General features: G+C 42.0%; 1 long non-coding RNA gene across 1 annotated transcript in view; it reads left to right on the forward strand.

Annotated features, from left to right (window-relative positions):
- LOC121577783 overlaps positions 1 to 17,272 on the forward strand; it is a 38,009-nt gene extending 20,737 nt beyond the window's left edge. Inside the window, exon 3 of the long non-coding RNA XR_006002677.1 lies at positions 15,001 to 17,272. This is a non-coding gene — a long non-coding RNA (uncharacterized LOC121577783). The remainder of the gene's footprint in view (positions 1 to 15,000) is intronic.
- The last annotated feature ends 213 nt before the right edge of the window (positions 17,273 to 17,485 follow it).

Genomic DNA, 17,485 nt, shown 5'->3' on the forward strand with positions numbered 1-17,485 from the left:
ACAAAGACATGATCAGTCTATCATTTTAATGGTAGGATTATTTCAACAGTGAGAGACAGAATAACAACAAAAAAATCCAGAAAAACACATGTCAAAAATGTTATGAATTGATTAGCATTTTAATGAGGGAAATAAGTATTTGACCCCTCTGAAAAACATGACTTAGTACTTGGTGGCAAAACCCTTGTTGGCAATCACAGAGGTCAGACGTTTCTTGTAGTTGGCCACCAGGTTTGCACACATCTCAGGAGGGATTTTGTCCCACTCCTCTTTGCAGATCTTCTCCAAGTCATTAAGGTTTCAAGGCTGACGTTTGGCAACTCGAACCTTCAGCTCCCTCCACAGATTTTCTATGGGATTAAGGTCTGGAGACTGGCTAGGCCACTCCAGGACCTTAATGTGCCTCTTCTTGAGCCACTCCTTTGTTGCCTTGGCCGTGTGTTTTGGGTCATTGTCATGCTGGAATACCCATCCACAACCCATTTTCAATGCCCTGGCTGAGGGAAGGAGGTTCTCACCCAAGATTTGACGGTACATGGCCCCGTCCATCGTCCCTTTGATGCGGTGAAGTTATCCTGTCCCCTTAGCAGAAAAACACCCCCAAAGCATAATGTTTCCACCTCCATGTTTGACGGTGGGGATGGTGTTCTTGGGGTCATAGGCAGCATTCCTCCTCCTCCAAACACGGCGAGTTGAGTTGATGCCAAAAAGCTAGATTTTGGTCTCATCTGACCACAACACTTTCACCCATTTCTCCTCTGAATCATTCAGATGTTCATTGGCAAACTTCAGATGGGCCTGTATATGTGCTTTCTTGAGCAGGGGGACCTTGCGGGTGCTGCAGGATTTCAGTCCTTCACGGCGTAGTGTGTTACCAATTGTTTTCTTGGTGACTATGGTCCCAGCTGCCTTGAGATCATTGACAAGATCCTCCCATGTAGTTCTGGGCTGATTCCTCACTGTTCTCATGATCATTGCAACTCCTCAAGGTGAGATCTTGCATGGAGCCCCAGGCCGAGGGAGATTGACAGTTCTTTTGTGTTTCTTCCATTTGCGAATAATCGCACCAACTGTTGTCACCTTCTCACCAAGCTGCTTGGCGATGGTCTTGTAGCCCATTCCAGCCTTGTGTAGGTATACAATCTTGTACCTGACATCCTTGGAGAGCTCTTTGGTCTTGGCCATGGTGGAGAGATTGGAATCTGATTGATTGATTGCTTCTGTGGACAGGTGTCTTTTATACAGGTAACACACTGAGATTAGGAGCACTCCCTTTAAAAGTGTGCTCCTAATCTCAGCTCGTTACCTGTATAAAAGACACCTGGGAGCCAGAAATTTTTGTGATTGAGAGGGGTCAAATACTTATTTCCCTCATTAAAATAAAACATCAATTTATAACATTTTTGACATGCGTTTTTCTGGATTATTTTGTTGTTATTCTGTCTCTCACTGTTCAAATAAACCTACCATTAAAATTATAGACTGATCATGTCTTTGTCAGTGGGCAAACGTACAAAATCAGCAGGGGATCAAATACTTTTTTCCCTCACTGTATCCTGTTGCCTAGTCACTTTATTCCCACCTATATGCACAGTACCAGTCAAACGTTTGGACACACTCATTCAAGGGTTTTTCTGTATTTTTACTATTTTCTACATTGTAGAATAATAGTGAAGACATCAAAACTATGAAATAACACATATGGAATCATGTAGTAACCAAAGAAGTGTTAAACAAATCAAAATATATGTTATATTTGAGATTCTTCAAAGTAGCCACCCTTTGCCTTGATGACAGCTTTGCACACTTTTGGCATTTTCTCAACCAGCTTCATGAGGAATGCTTTTCCAACAGTCTTGAAGGAGTTCCCACATATGCTGAGCACTTGTTGGCTGCTTTTCCTTCACTCTGTGGTCCAACTCATCCCAAACCATCTCAATTGGGTTGAGGTCGGGTGATTGTGGAGGCCAGGTCATCTGATGCATCCCTCCATCACTCTCCTTGGTCAAATAGCCCTTATACAGCCTGGAGGTGTATTTTGGGTCATTGTCCTGTTGAAAAACAAATGATAGTCCCACTAAGCGCAAACCAGATTGGCTGGCATATCGCTGCAGAGTGCTGTGGTAGCCATGCTGGTTAAGTATGACTTGAATTCTAAATAAATCACAGACAGTGTCACCAGCAAAGCACCCCCACACCATCACACCTCCTCCTCCATGCTTCACGGTGGGAACCACACATGCAGAGATAATCCGTTCACCTACTCTGTGTCTCACAAAGACACTGTGGTTGGAACCAAAAATCTACACATTTAGACTCATCAGACCAAAGGACAGATTTCCACCGGTTTAATGTCCATTGCTCGTGTTTCTTGGCCCAAGCAAGTCTCTTCTTCTTATTGGTGTCCTTTAGTAGTGGTTTCTTTGCAGCAATTCGACCATGAAGGCCTGATTCACGCAGTCTCCTCTGAACAGTTGATGTTGAGATGTGTCTGTTACTTGAATTCTGTAAAGTATTTATTTGGGATGCAATCTGAGGTGTAGTTAACTCTAATGAACTTATCCTCTGCAGTAGAGGTAACTCTGGGTCTTCCTTTCCTGTGGCAGTCCTCATGAGAGCCAGTTTCATCATAGCGCTTGATGGTTTTTGCGACAGCAGTTGAAGAAACGTTCAATGTTCTTGACATTTTCCGGATTGACTGACCTTCATGTCTTAAAGTAATGATGGACTGTCGTTTCTCTTTGCGTATTTGAGCTGTTCTTGCCATAATATGGACTTGGTCTTTTACCAAATAGGGCTATCTTCTGTATACCACCCCTACCTTGTCACAACACAACTGATTGGCTCAAACGCTTTAAGAGGGAAAGAAATTCCACAAATGAACTTTTAACAAGGCACACCTGTTAATATAAATGCATTCCAGGTGACTACCTCATGAAGCTGGTTGAGAGAATGCCAAGAGTGTGCAAAGCTGTCATCAAGGCAAAGGGTGGCTACTTTGAAGAATCTCAAATATAAAATATATTTTGATTTGTTCAACACTTTTTTGGAGACTACATGATTCCATATGTGTTATTTCATAGTTTTGACGTCTTCACTATTATTCTACAATGTAGAAAATAGTAAAAATTAAGAAAAACCCTTGAATGAGTATGTATGTCCAAACTTTTGACTGGTACTGTACATGTCTACCTCAATTACCTCGTACCCCTGCACATCGACTCAGTACTGGTACCATGTGTATATAGCCAAGTTATCGTTACTCATTGTGTATTTATTATTATTCATGTTATTATTATTTCTCTTTTTATTTCTCTTTTTTTCTCTCTGCATTGTTGGGAAGGGCCCGTAAGTAAGGATTTCACTGTTGGTCTACACATGTTGTTTATGAAGCGTGTGACAAATACACATTTATTTTATTTTATATATTAACACAGACTTTTTTTTCTCATGTAACTTTTTTTTTGGTACCATCAAAAGAAAGAAGAAAAGTCAAGGAACTTTGAACAACTGCTTGAACCTTTTAATTCTGCTGTAGGCTATTGCCTAACTTTAGCCAATGGAAAGGTACAGACAATCTGTATTTGATCCCATAGTACTGTCTTTTGCCCTTTTCTATCAAAACAATAAAACCCTGTCTCCACAAAGAACTCCTGCCTGCGTGGTTATGTGAGTCATGTCAAATACATGTCTTCGAGTCTTGTGTAAACATAGCATGAGGCCTCTGAAACTGAAATGACTTTTCGCAAGCGAGCAGAGCCTGTAGTCGAGGGCAACAGATACAATCTCACCGAGAGCCTTATGACTGTAATAAAATCATAATGCGGGCTAAATGAAATCATACTAACCTGGCATAGAAGCCAAGGAGGCTTGGTGTACTAGAAGAGAGCCAGTGGGTGCCCAGGTCAATGGAAAATTAACTAAGGCCCAGTGAAATACTGAGAAAGGTATTTTGGTTCTGGCTGATAAGGCCACATACATTGAGCTCATTCATTTCCCTCTAGTCTACTCTATTTGTGTTTCTACCCTTACGGCAAACCACAAACAAGTACACGAGATTTACACATGACACATCAGCATTTTCCTATTTTCAACAGAACACAAAATGAACATGGCATTTTCACTGGTACAGTAGTACAAGGCAGGATTGGGGTCAACCAAATGCTGGATTTCGGGTCCAATGTAGAATTGCCATGTAAAAATAAAATAAATGAGGGAACGTATTTATATACATTTGTAAAGGGTAATGCTGTATGTGTTGCTGAGTGTTGCCGTGGCTCACTAGCCTTTAGGTCAAGCTAGAGGTCACCCACTCGGGCTGTGTCCCAAATGGCACCCTATTCCCTATATAGTGCAGTACCTTTGACCAGGGCCCATAGGGGTCTGGTCAAAAGTAGTGCATAATATAGAGAATACGGTGCCATTTGGGACACAATAGATGTGCATTATTAACGACCCCCAAGCTACTGTTTCATTTCATTCCATCGCTGCTGGCTGGTGCAATGGCGCTCTCTATATCAAGAGCGACATTTCAAATGCATTTCCACACCCAGGCACGAAGGTGGCCTTATTGAAGCTGCGTTTTCTCTGAATCACATGCCTTTCATAACAAAATGTGATGAAATCAGAGGCCAAGTGTTCTGACTCAACAGTGGTCTGCCATTAATGCTAGGCTATACCATGAGACAGAGCACAGCTTGATCTGGATACACTCAGTACTCATACATAAAGCATGGACCAAAACAGCAAGGTGCTTTTGGCTTGTTGTTAAACTCTGTTTTACCATACAAGATGAAGGTCTGATCATCAAAACAGAGGAATTTGGGGGTTTCTGGCTCTCTCTCACTCATTATTTCTGACAGAATCCCTAGGCTTGTGGTTAAAAGCAGTATAGTTCCCCAAATATATAGCTATTGTATTCAATAGATGCTCAGATCCAATAGTCTTTAAAACTGGGTTTTCCTTTTCTTTAATTTGAAAGAGTTTACATTTACTGGCTAGTATTGAGCGACTCTGACTTCACAGATGTTGGTCGGTGGCTGTTGAAGACTACAGAAAGGTGTCAGTGTGTGGAATGATGTAATGATATACACTCAGTGGTCAGTTTATTAGGTACACGTTGACACCAGGCAGGATGGGGCCTTGGACTCATGATGCTTACACCAAATCCTGACTCTGCCATCAGCATGACGCAACAGGAACCGGGATTCGTCGGACCAGACAATGTTTTTCCACTCCTCAATTGTCTAGTGTTGGTGATCGCTTGCCCACTGTAGCCGCTTCTTCTTGTTTTTAGCTGATAGGAGTGAAACCTGGTGTGGTCGTCTGCTGCAATAGCCCATCCGTGACAAGGACCGACGAGTTATGCGTTCTGAGATGCCGTTCTGCACACCACTGTTGTACTGCGCCGTTATTTGCCTGTTTGTGGCCCGCCTGTTAGCTTGCAGGATTCTCGCCATTCTCCTTCAACCTCTCATCAATTAGCTGTTTTTGCCCACAGGACTGCCTCTGACGGGATGTTTTTTGTTTGTTGCTCCATTCTCGGTAAACCCTAGTCCCTGTTGTGCGCGAGAAGCCCAAGAGGCCGGTCGATTCTGAGATACTGGAACCGGTACCATACCACGCTCAAGGTCGCTTAGGTCACTCGTTTTGCCCATTCTAATGTTCAATCGAACAGTTACTGAATGCTTCGATGCCTGTCTGCCTCCTTTATATAGCAAGCCACAGCCATGTGACTCACTGTCTGTCGGAGCGAACCAGGGTGTGTAAATGACTAAGTCTTTCTGTAACTGTGGTACAGATGAAAAGGTCTCTAGTGTGGGTAGTAGGATTTGTTGTTGACTCCATATTGACTATATATGTGTTTTAGATGAGCTCAGCATTAGGTGTGGGTACTCTTGCTGGCTTGGCGTGTCACAGCCTGTGGGATTCCCTAATGAGGATGCTGCTTTAAAGTAAACAGTTCTATGGTTTTACACATAACTTTACACCTGGCACCTTGTCCTCTGTCTGTCATACTCATATTGCTAACAGTTAATACGAGTTAGTTGCTAATTGGATGCTTTCCAAGCTGTATTTAGGAGAGGGATGACTATTTTGACTGAATTGTCCTCTGTGATTCAGCTAAGCTGACATTAGTGGGTAGCTAGATGTAGATGTAAAGTGGCTCAGCGTGATTGATTCTCCCCCACACAGCATTTTGAGGTTTTGGAGTCTAAAAGGGTTGTCTGTGGTCAGGGGATGTCACTTAGGAGCCTGGAAACAGGGCAGGGACAATAATCAGGAAAACAGGGCAGGGACAATAGTCAGGAATCAGGATGCAATTATCTGGGACACTTCCCATCTGAATCTCTGTGAGGATTTCCCTTCTCAGCCCCCTCACAGTCCCACAGCCTCACTGGCAACCATAAGGCCCTGCCTGCCTGCCTGCAGGAAAGGGGGGACTACTAGAGTGGAGTGGTGGGGCTGAGGTCTGTGGTTTAGCCAGCGTTTCCACTCCCTGCTCATATGATTGCCTGTGAGTAACCAGGGCCCTGAGATCGAGCAGCGGCGAATAGAACAGGCCCCAGAACTGCATGCGGAGTACGAGTACTATGCAATGAGGGCTGTACAATCCATGTCGAAAACAAAAGCAAAGGTAAAAAAGACTATTCAGAGACACTTTACTTGACTAGCACTTTGACACATTTGACAGATTGATATGAGTCTAGCACTTTGAGATCAGTCAAAAGTCCATTTGATATCTCTCATGACAAGGTCATTCAAATGTTGTATAATAACTAACTTAGATGTTAACTTTACATTAAGTAAAGTAGTGGGGCTTGCTTTAGGTCTTTAAAAGTCGTTTTGTGGTAGTGGAAGAAGTTTTAAAAGTTTTACTTTACTATTTAAAGCAAAGCAGCTACATATAGTCAAAGTTAAATTGAGTAAAATAACCTTATTACTTTGGGTTGTGGGGCAGTTAGATCACACATTTCATCAGAAATAGCTACACTTGGACCACTACATTTTCATTCACTCTCCTACTAGAATACCACAGTATATGCCAACTGTCATAATAGAGCACAGAAGACAATGAGTCATTGTTGAAGTTTTAAATAAATAAAATACATATTACAACGTATTCAGGACGACAGGGGGATGTTCATGTAGTCCTCTCTGGACTGGAGGGGGATCAGTGGGAAAGGTGTTACAACCTTCCCTCGGAGCACCTCTGCCCCCAGGGGACACACACAAGTTAACTGAGCATAGCATACATACACACATTTACATTACATTTACGTCATTTAGCAGACGCTCTTATCCAGAGTGACTTACAAATTGGTGCATTCACTCACACACCTGATTCCATTTTCTCTGTTCAGTTTTTCCATGTTTCAGTTTGTTCAAGTTTTTTTAGGTTTTCGCTCTCAAAATCACACTTTTTAAATTAAAAACAAGAACAAAATGTGATGTTCTAAGTCTACAACAATGCTTAAACCACATCAGGAGACCTTTTTTGAGGTATGGGAAAAATAGAATACATTTAGATTTTTGGGTGTAGTTACCCTTTAATGCAAGTGAGCATCAGCAAGACATTTACATTTTACATTTTAGTCATTTAGCAGACGCTCTTATCCAGAGCGACTTATAGTTAGTGAGTGCATACATTATTTTTTTTATTTTTTTCATACTGGCCCCCCGTGGGAATCGAACCCACAACCCTGGCGTTGCAAACGCCACGCTCTACCAACTGAGCTACATACATAGAGACCATTGTTGTTTGGTTAGCCATGTTTCTGTTGTGCTCATGTGATTGCAGAGTTTGGAAAACAAATGGCCATTGGATTGATGCAAATAATCATGATATCATTCTTTCAGGTAAGCATAGGCTTGAGAAGGTTTTTGGGAAAACCTTTCCATCTCTACCAGAAAAAGGTTATCATAAGCATGCTACAAACTGCTACACAAAGTTTAGACACACCCACACACACAGACACAGACACAGACAGACGGGCATTCCTGTGCCATTTCAGAAAGTTGCAAGAAAATACGAATCACTGATGCTGACTGACTGAACTGAATAGGCTACACAACTCTTATTCAAATTAAAATGTCTAAACTACAGTTGTTGCAGGTGAACTGACAGTTGATACTCATGTACCTCCAGAGTGGCGCAGTGGTCTAAGCACTGCATTGCTGTACCACTAGAGATCCTGGTTCGAATCCAGGCGCTGTCGTAGCTGACCGGGAGACCCACACTACATTCTCTTGCAACAACTCTGGTGGACATTCCTGCATTCAGCATGCCAATTGCACACTCCCCCAAAACATGAGACATCTGTGGCACTGTGTTGTGCACAATTGGCCCAGGGTAGGGGAGGGAATGGCCGGCAGGGATGTAGAGCATGGTGTTTGCAACGCCAGGGTTGTGGTTTCAATTCCCACGAGGGGCCAGTATGAAAAAAAAATATATATATATATTAAAAAATAAATGTATGCACTCACTAACTGTAAGTTGCTCTGGATAAGAGCGTCTGCTAAATGACTAAAATGTAAATGTGTTATTATGCCTAAGTAGATGTTGGCAAAGAACTCCCTTCAGGTTTATATACCAAAAAAGCTGCAGATTAGGAGCAGCGGGCAGACCTCATCTTGCAGCAGGCAGACAAATACTGAACAAACATGCAAGACTTTACTGAGTTACAGTTCATATAAGGAAGTCAGCCGATTGAAATAAATAAATTAAGCCCTAATCTATGGATTTCACATGACTGGGAATACAGATGTTAATGTGCGTGGATCAGAAAACCAGACAGTATCTGGTGTGACCACCATTTGCCTCATGCAGCACGACACATCTCCTTCGCATAGAGTTGATCAGGCTGTTGATTGTGGCCTGTGGAATATTGTCCCACTCCTCTTCAATGGCTGTGCGAAGTTGATGGATATTGGCGGGAACCTGAACACGCTGTCGTACACGTCGATCCAGAGCATCCCAAACATGCTCAATGGGTGACATGTTTGGTGAGTATGCAGACCATGGAAGAACCGGGACATTTTCAGCTTCCAGGAATTGTGTTCAGATCCTTGCGACATGGGGCTGTGCGTTATCGTGCTGAAACATGAGGTGATGGCGGCGGATGAATGGCACGACAATGGACCTCAGGATCTCGTCAATCTCTATGCATTCAAATTGCCATCGATAAAATGCAATTGTGTTTGTTGTCCGTAGCTTATGCTTGCCCATACCATAACCCCACCGCCACCATGGGGCACTCTGTTCACAACGTTGACACCAGCAAACCGCTCGCCCACACGACGCCATACACAGGGTCTGTGGTTGTGAGGCCGGTTGGATGTACTGCCAAATTCTCTAAAATGATTTTGGAGGTGGCTTATGGTAGAGAAATGAACATTACATTCTCTGGCAACAACTCTGGTGGACATTCCTGCAGTCAGCATGCCAATTGCACGCTCCCCCAAAACATGAGACATCTGTGGCACTGTGTTGTGTGACAAAACTACACATTGTAGAGTGCCCTTTTATTGTTTATTATTTACCTGTGTAATGATAATGCTATTTAATCAGCTTCTTGATATGCCACACCTGATAGGGTGGAAGGATTATCTTGGCAAAGGAGAAATGGTCACTAACAGGGATAATAAGCTTTTTGTGCATATGGAACATTTCTGGGATCTTTTATTTCAGCTCATAAAAAATAGGACCAACACTTAACATGTTGCCTTTATATTGTTATTCAGTGTATTTACAGTTGAAGTCGGAAGTTTACATACACTTAGGTTGGAGTCATTAAAACTTGTTTTTCAACAACTCCACAAATTTCTTGTTAACAAACTATAGTTTTGGCAAGTCGGTTAGGACATCTACTTTGTGCATAACACAAGTAATTTTTCCAACAATTGTTTACAGACAGATTATTTCACTTACAATTCACTGTATCACAATTCCAGTGGGTCAGAAGTTTACATACACTAAGTTGACTGTGCCTTTAAACAGCTTAGAAAATTCCAGAAAATGATGTCATGGCTTTAGAAGCTTCTGATAGGCTAATTGACATCATTTGACTCAATTGGAGGTGTACCTGTGGATGTATTTCAAGGCCTACCTTCAAACCCAGTGCCTCTTTGCTTGACATCATGAGAAAATCAAAAGAAATCAACCAAGACCTCAGAAAAAAAATGGTAGACCTCCACAAGTCTGGTTCATCCTTGGGAGCAATTTCCAAATGCCTGAAGGTACCATGTTCATCTGTACAAAAAATAGTACACAAGTATAAACAGCATGGGACCACGCAGGCGTCATACCGCTCAGGAAGGAGATGCGTTCTGTCTCCTAGAGATGAACGTACTTTGGTGCGAAAAGTGCATATCAATCCCAACAGCAGAGGACCTTGTGAAGATGCTGGAGGAAACAGGTACAAAAGTATCTATATCCACAGTAAAACGAGTCCTATATCGACATAACCTAAAAGGCCGCTCAGGAAGGAAGAAGCCACTGCTCCAAAACCGCCATAAAAAAGCCAGACTACATTTTGCAACTGCACATGGGGACAAAGATCGTACTTTTTGGAGAAATGTCCTCTGGTCTGATGAAACAAAAATAGAACTGTTTGGCCATAATGACCATCGTTATGTTTGGAGGAAAAAGGGGGAACCTTGCAAGCCGAAGAACACCATCACAACCGTGAAGCACGGGGGTGGCAACGTCATGCTGTGGGGGTGCTTTGCTGCAGGAGGGACTGGTGCACTTCACAAAATAGATGGCATCATGAGGAAGAAACATTATGTGGATATATTGAAGCAACATCTCAAGACATCAGTCAGGAAATTAAAGCTTGGTCGCAAATGGGTCTTCCAAATGGACAATGACCCCAAGCATACTTCCAAAGTTGTGGCAAAATGGCTTAAGGACAACAAAGTCAAGGTATTGGAGTGGCCATCACAAAGCCCTGACCTCAATCCTATAGACAATTTGTGGGCAGAACTGAAAAAGCGTGTGCGAGCAAGGAGGCCTACAAACCTGACTCAATTACACCAGCTCTGTCAGGATGAATGGGCCAAAATTCACCCAACTTATTGTGGGAAGCTTGTGGAAGGCTACCCGAAACATTTGACCAAAGTTAAACAATTTAAAGGCAATGCTACCAAATACTAATTGAGTGTATGTAAACTTCTGACCCACTGGGAATGTGATGAAAGAAATAAAAGCTGAAATAAATAAGTCTCTCTACTATTATTCTGACATTTCACATTCTTAAAATAAAGTGGTGATCCTAACTGACCTAAAACAGGACCTTTTTTACTAGGATTAAATGTTAGGAATTGTGAAAAACTGAGTTTATATGTATTTGGCTAAGGTGTATGTAAACTTCCGACTTCAACTGTAGTTTTAATTTTCATCACCTTTTGAACAGCATAGTCAGAACTACACATTTCCGATTTTTCCACATTTAGCTCTATCAGAGTTATACAGCAAGTAACTGCATGCTTTTCATGATCAGTAAATATCAATTTATCATGTATTTTCATATAGGTGAGGGTAGCCTATTCATGTGGCATGTAGCCAGCTAGCTAAGCAAACAACGTGTAATTTAGCTTGCTTCATCAGAGATTAGGCTTTTGGAAAGAGCTTAACATTGGCAATGTTGTCAGTCGGACTACTGTCATCACCACTATAGATGGCAGCAAATATAGCCATCTAGTTTATCCCCTGAAAGTTAGCTTGTTAACTAGCCATATTGATGTCATCTGTTATTAGCTAGCTAGCCAATTTGATGTGGTCCATCAATCAATGTAGCCGTGATTAAACACTCTTATAAACAATGTTGAAAAGGGGATAATGTTAGCTAACTTCGCTAGTTAGGCCTACGTTGGTTGGAGAAAAAAAGTACATTAGGTCAATTTACCACTATGTTTAGCCAACTGTACAAAGTTTCTACCAGTAGCTTGCAAAGTAAACATTATCAGCTAATAGTACATCGGCAAATGCACCCTTCTGCTGCTTGTGACTTGTGACTTGTGACGGCCGGCCGCCCAACAACCTGCCCGCTTGACCCTATCCCCTCCTCTCTTCTCCAGACCATCTCCGGTGACCTTCTCCCTTACCTCACCTCGCTCATCAACTCATCCTTGACCGCTGGCTATGTCCCTTCCATCTTCAAGAGAGCGAGAGTTGCACCCCTTCTCAAAAAACCTACACTCGATCCCTCCGATGTCAACAACTACAGACCAGTATCCCTTCTTTCTTTTCTCTCCAAAACTCTTGAGCGTATCGTCTTTAGCCAACTCTCTTGCTATCTCTCTCAGAATTACCTTCTTGATCCAAACCAGTCAGGTTTCAAGACTGGTCATTCAACTGAGACTGCTCTTCTCTGTGTCACGGAGGCTCTCCGCACTGCTAAAGCTAACTCTCTCTCCTCTGCTCTTGTCCTTCTAGACCTGTCTGCTGCCTTTGATACTGTGAACCATCAGATCCTCCTCTCCACCTTCTCTGAGTTGGGCATCTCCGGCGCGGAGATCTCCCAGAGTCTGTTGGAAAGCAGACTGAACCAGGTTTTTGTCTAGGATTTTGCCTGTGCTTAGCTCCATTTTGTTTCTTTTTTATCCTGAAAAACTCCCCAGTCAAATCAAATCAAATTGTATTTGTCACATGCGCCGAATTCAACAGGTGTAGACCTTACAGTGAAATGCTTACTTACAAGCCCTTAACCAACAATGCAGTTTTAAGAAAAATAAGGTTTAAGAAGTATTTACTAAAATAAACTGATGTAAAAAAAAAAAAAAAAAAACTACAAGCATACCCATAACATGATGCAGCCACGACTATGCTTAAAATATGGGAAGTGGTACTCAGTAATGTGTTGTATTGGATTTGCCCCAAACATAACAGTTTGCGTTGGGGCGGCAGGTAGCTTAGTGGTTAAGAGTGTTGTGCCAGTAACCGAAAGGTTGCTGGTTCTAATCCCTGAGCTGACTAGGTGAAAAATCTGTCGATGTGCCCTTGAGCAAGGCACTTAACCCTAATTGCTCATGTAAGTCGCTCTGGATAAGAGCGTCTGCTAAATGACTAAAATGTAATGTATTCAGGACAAAAAGTGAATTGCTTTGCCACAATTCTTTCAGTATTACTTTAGTGCCTTGTTGCAAACAGGATGCATGTTTTTGAATATTTTTATTCTGTACAGGCTTCCATCTTTTCACTCTGTCATTTAGGTTATTATTGTGGAGTAGCTACAATGTTGTTGATCCATCCTCAGTTTTCTCCGATCACAGCCATTAAACTCTGTAACTGTTTTAAAGTCACCATTGGCCTCATGGTGAAATCTCTGAGCGGTTTCCTTCCTCTCTGGCAACTGAGTTAGTAAGGACACCTGTATCTTTGTAGTGGCTGGGTGTATTGATACACCATCCAAAGTGTGACTAATAACTTCACCATGCACAAAGGGATATTCAGTGTCTGCTTTTTTTTATTTTATTGATAGGTGCCCTTCTTTGTTTGAAATTCACTGCTCGACTGTGTGACCGTACAGATAATTGTACGTGTGGGGTACAGAGATGAGGTAGTCATTAAAAAAATCATGGTAAACACTTTTGAGTGAGTCGATGTACTTATGTGACTTGTTAAGCAAATATTTAGTCCTGAACCTATTTAGGCTTGCCATAACAAAGGGGTTGAATATTTATTGACTCAAGACATTTCAGCTTTTAATTTTTATTAATTAGTAAATATTTTGAAAAACATAATTCCACTTTGACATTATGGGGTATTGTGTGTAGGCCAGTGACAAAAAAATATCAATTTAATCCATTTTAAATTCAGGCTGTAATACAACAAAATGCGTAAAAAGTCAAGGGGGTGAATACTTTCTGAAGGCACTGAAGGTTACTCCATTGGCCCACAGCAAAAACTTTTTCAAATGCAATTTTCTTGTTGTCTGCTTGTTTTAATCAATTACAAAACTACATTTAAGAAAAGTACAACATGTTTAAAGATTACTTTTCAACATTGCCTCTAACGTTCTCACTACTTAGAAAAACATAATATTGTAGGGCTTCCCTCATGCCCCTTTTCATGATGGTGCTAGCAGCCACGTGATTAAGTGAGTGCTAGCTAGCAACCAACCGGAACATTAAGCTAGCCAAGACCAACAACACAAACAAACGGACTATACAGCTAAAAGTATTGAATGGAGTTACAAACAGACTATACCTGTGCTGAAATGTTTTCCACACACATAGCTACCAGGACCCCACATTTCCCACTCTCCAACACCAAATAGCCTAAAGCCACAGGACTCTTCTCACAGCCTCTTCTTCCCTAATGGGAGCATTGGGAACATTTTTGACCTGTGAACAACACAGTAACTTTTCTGCATATTTGGTTATTTCTGTATAACAAAAAATCTACGATGAAGTTGGCTCTTTTACAATGCGGGTCAATTGGAAATAATGTTTGTTTTCCCCTTTTTGTGGGCGTGGTCGAGGGGAATTCCTTATTACGTGAATATCGACTCTGAGTATTGTGAGTGTACCTATACGTTTACCAGTCAAATTGCCAGGGTTAGAGGTTCCAAGCCCTTTGTATTAATTTTATTTATATGGTTTCTCCTAGGATTTCTTTCAGCAGCGGTGGCAAAGTTACCATCCTGCACATTTTGCCATGGAGCGGAGAGAACATTTTACAGTTTTAAAGCTAGTATCCTACAATCCGACACATTTGACCATGGCCTATGCCGTGTTCTTATGCTAACTGAGTCAAACATTATAACAAAATCAATGGGGGTCTGAATAACGAGAAGTCGGAAGTATGTCGAAAATGTAAAGTGGGGACTCTTGCTTCGCAAGCCCCACTATTAATGCTGTTCATTAGAAAATAACTATATCAGTCATCTCGTCACAGTGCTGGGAGCGTCATCCTGCTAGGAGCAGGAAATCCATGGAACTGTCTGTGCTTTATCTGAGCTTTGATTGATTTCCTCATCTCTTCCTTCCTCCTAGCTCCTTCCCCTCGGTCGCCACAGCATCGGACTCCCTGTCACCCATGAAGCTGGGTCGCAAACCAGGAAGGAAAGGGAAGCAAACACTTTGTCCACATAGCTGAGTGGGTAAGGACGGATACATGAGAAATGTCCTGGAACTGAAGGAGTTCATCCAGTGTACAACTTTAATAAAGACTAGTCAGCTTGGTTGTACAGTATTAATTCCCAGTTGAGAATTAAAGATTGATTGATGGAAGGGATTTGATATCCACTAGATGCCAATTAATGCACTGATATGAATAGGTTATGATATACTTCAGAGAATACAATTGCTAAAATATAGCCGTACTGTTACTGTAGTTCCCATATACAAGAATTAACTTATAAAGTCTCACAAAGGAAGTACAAAGGGGAAAGTGCATGTCCACTTTTTGCATACCGCCTCCTCTCCTCCCCCCAACCCCATTCTTCGTATTACTTCAGGCTTATATCACCGTCATTCCTTATACAATAATTAACTCCCCTTGCCCAGATGACTGCTACGGTAGTGGCAGCCATTTCAGTACACACAGGCTTGGGAATGGAACTCTGATGAAACACTCTGTAATGCGGCATGTCAATTCAATAGAGGGTCCTACACCAGGGTCAAAAATAATCTTCCTCTACCATCGGCACTCTCTGTTTGATTCAAATTGCAGGCCTTGTTCGCTTTTGACAGTTGAATAAAAGTATTTTATTTTCTTGTTGGAAACTCCGACTGGGGAGAGTTAGTAAAGCGCCACATGATGTAACTCCAACATAATCACATACACTTAATGAAACGACAGAGGAGTGTTTTGTGAACTGTGGAGAAGTAGGATTCTGAAAGGTGGGTTGAAGCCTGTGATAATTTGCACCTTTCTTTTTCCTGATAAATGAAGTAGAAGTTTTAGCAATAGGAGGTAGAGGTCAATTATGTGGAACATCCATCCCTATTATGAGGAAACATCCTGTTATGAGGAAAAACTCACCAACCTGCTGTTACCTCACAACATAATTTCACTGAACTTCTGTGTTTAAACAAAGAGGCAGGGTGTAACTGTGTTAATGTCACTGACATGGTATTCACTTTATCTCCCGGATGGCCTTCTTCTTTGTTCCAGCCTCCTTGTGTAGAACACTTCCAGACGAGTAACAACAGAGTAGGATCAGATGGGTTTGGGTGTCCTCAAGGGACCTGCTCAGACCACTGTCATGTGATGCGTTCTTGTAACTCAGTGTGACTTTCCTGAAATGTCTGTGAGATCAGGATGGTTGTACGAGGCTAGAGGATGATGGTGATGATGAGTATTTATCACACCAGACACATTCAGATTGTCCATACAGATGCACCACAAGCCAGCACAGACAGTGAAACCTGTATATTATTAACTACAGTAACATGCCTCGGGCTAGTCTGGTAGTGCAGCAACCTCTCAACGATTAGTTTTGGGAAGAGAGGGAGGAGGGCCCCATTTAAATATTGAATTGCTGGTTGCATGTGTTGATAGTTACTATGGTGACTTATTTGCTCTGGCTTTTGTTTTTGCTCCCGGTGTGTCGACACAGTTCCTGTTGACGGTGAGGGAGAGGTTGAGCAATCCCCCAGGCAGTTGCGTAAGCTGCCCCCCTTCACTTTCAGGTGCAAGCGAGTGAGTCTGTCTGTGTGGCTGAAAGTCAACCCTCTTTTAGGAATGTGATACGTGTCAGAGGAGCGGGACTGAGGTAATGCCATGGAAATACTGCTCCAGCCCCACTGGCTGCACAGACAGGCAGACACACAGACAGGCAGACACACAGACAGGCAGACACACAGACAGGCAGACACACAGACAGGCAGCACAGCACAGGGGAGGTTGCGCAAGACCCAACGCCTGCTGTACAGTGGCAGGCAGGCTCACATAGGGGAGAGACGTAGACAGAGAGAGGGAGAAAGGTAGACAGAGAGGTAGAGTCTTACCAAACTTGATGCATATAAATCAAACAGGGTTTATTAAAAATACACACAAACAAATACAAGAACATGTTTCAGTATAATACAATACGCAAAAAATCAAGATATAGATTTATCAATAATGGCTATTAATGCCGAAAAGGCTTTCGACCGTCTTGAATGGCCTTTTCTATTCAAAACTTTGGAAGCTTTCAACTTTCCAGCTAAAATCATGCATTTAATAAAGCTGTTGTATAAATGTCCTAAAGTAAAAATATACACAGATAATACATTATTTGATGAAATTGCTTTAGAAAGGGGCACAAGACAGGGATGTCCCATCTCCCCCCTCCTGTTTGCACTGGCAATTGAACCGCTTGCAGAGAGAATTAGACAGGACCCAAATGTAACAGGTATCAGTATTGGTAAATATGAATATAAACTGAACTTATATGATGATCTCCTGATTTACCTGACCATTATTGAAAACTCAATGCCCCCTTTGCTAAAAATATTTTCTGAATACTCAACGAATATCAGGATATATGAATGA

This window comes from Coregonus clupeaformis, unplaced genomic scaffold, assembly GCF_020615455.1.
Source record: "Coregonus clupeaformis isolate EN_2021a unplaced genomic scaffold, ASM2061545v1 scaf0043, whole genome shotgun sequence".
Taxonomy (NCBI): domain Eukaryota; kingdom Metazoa; phylum Chordata; class Actinopteri; order Salmoniformes; family Salmonidae; genus Coregonus; species Coregonus clupeaformis.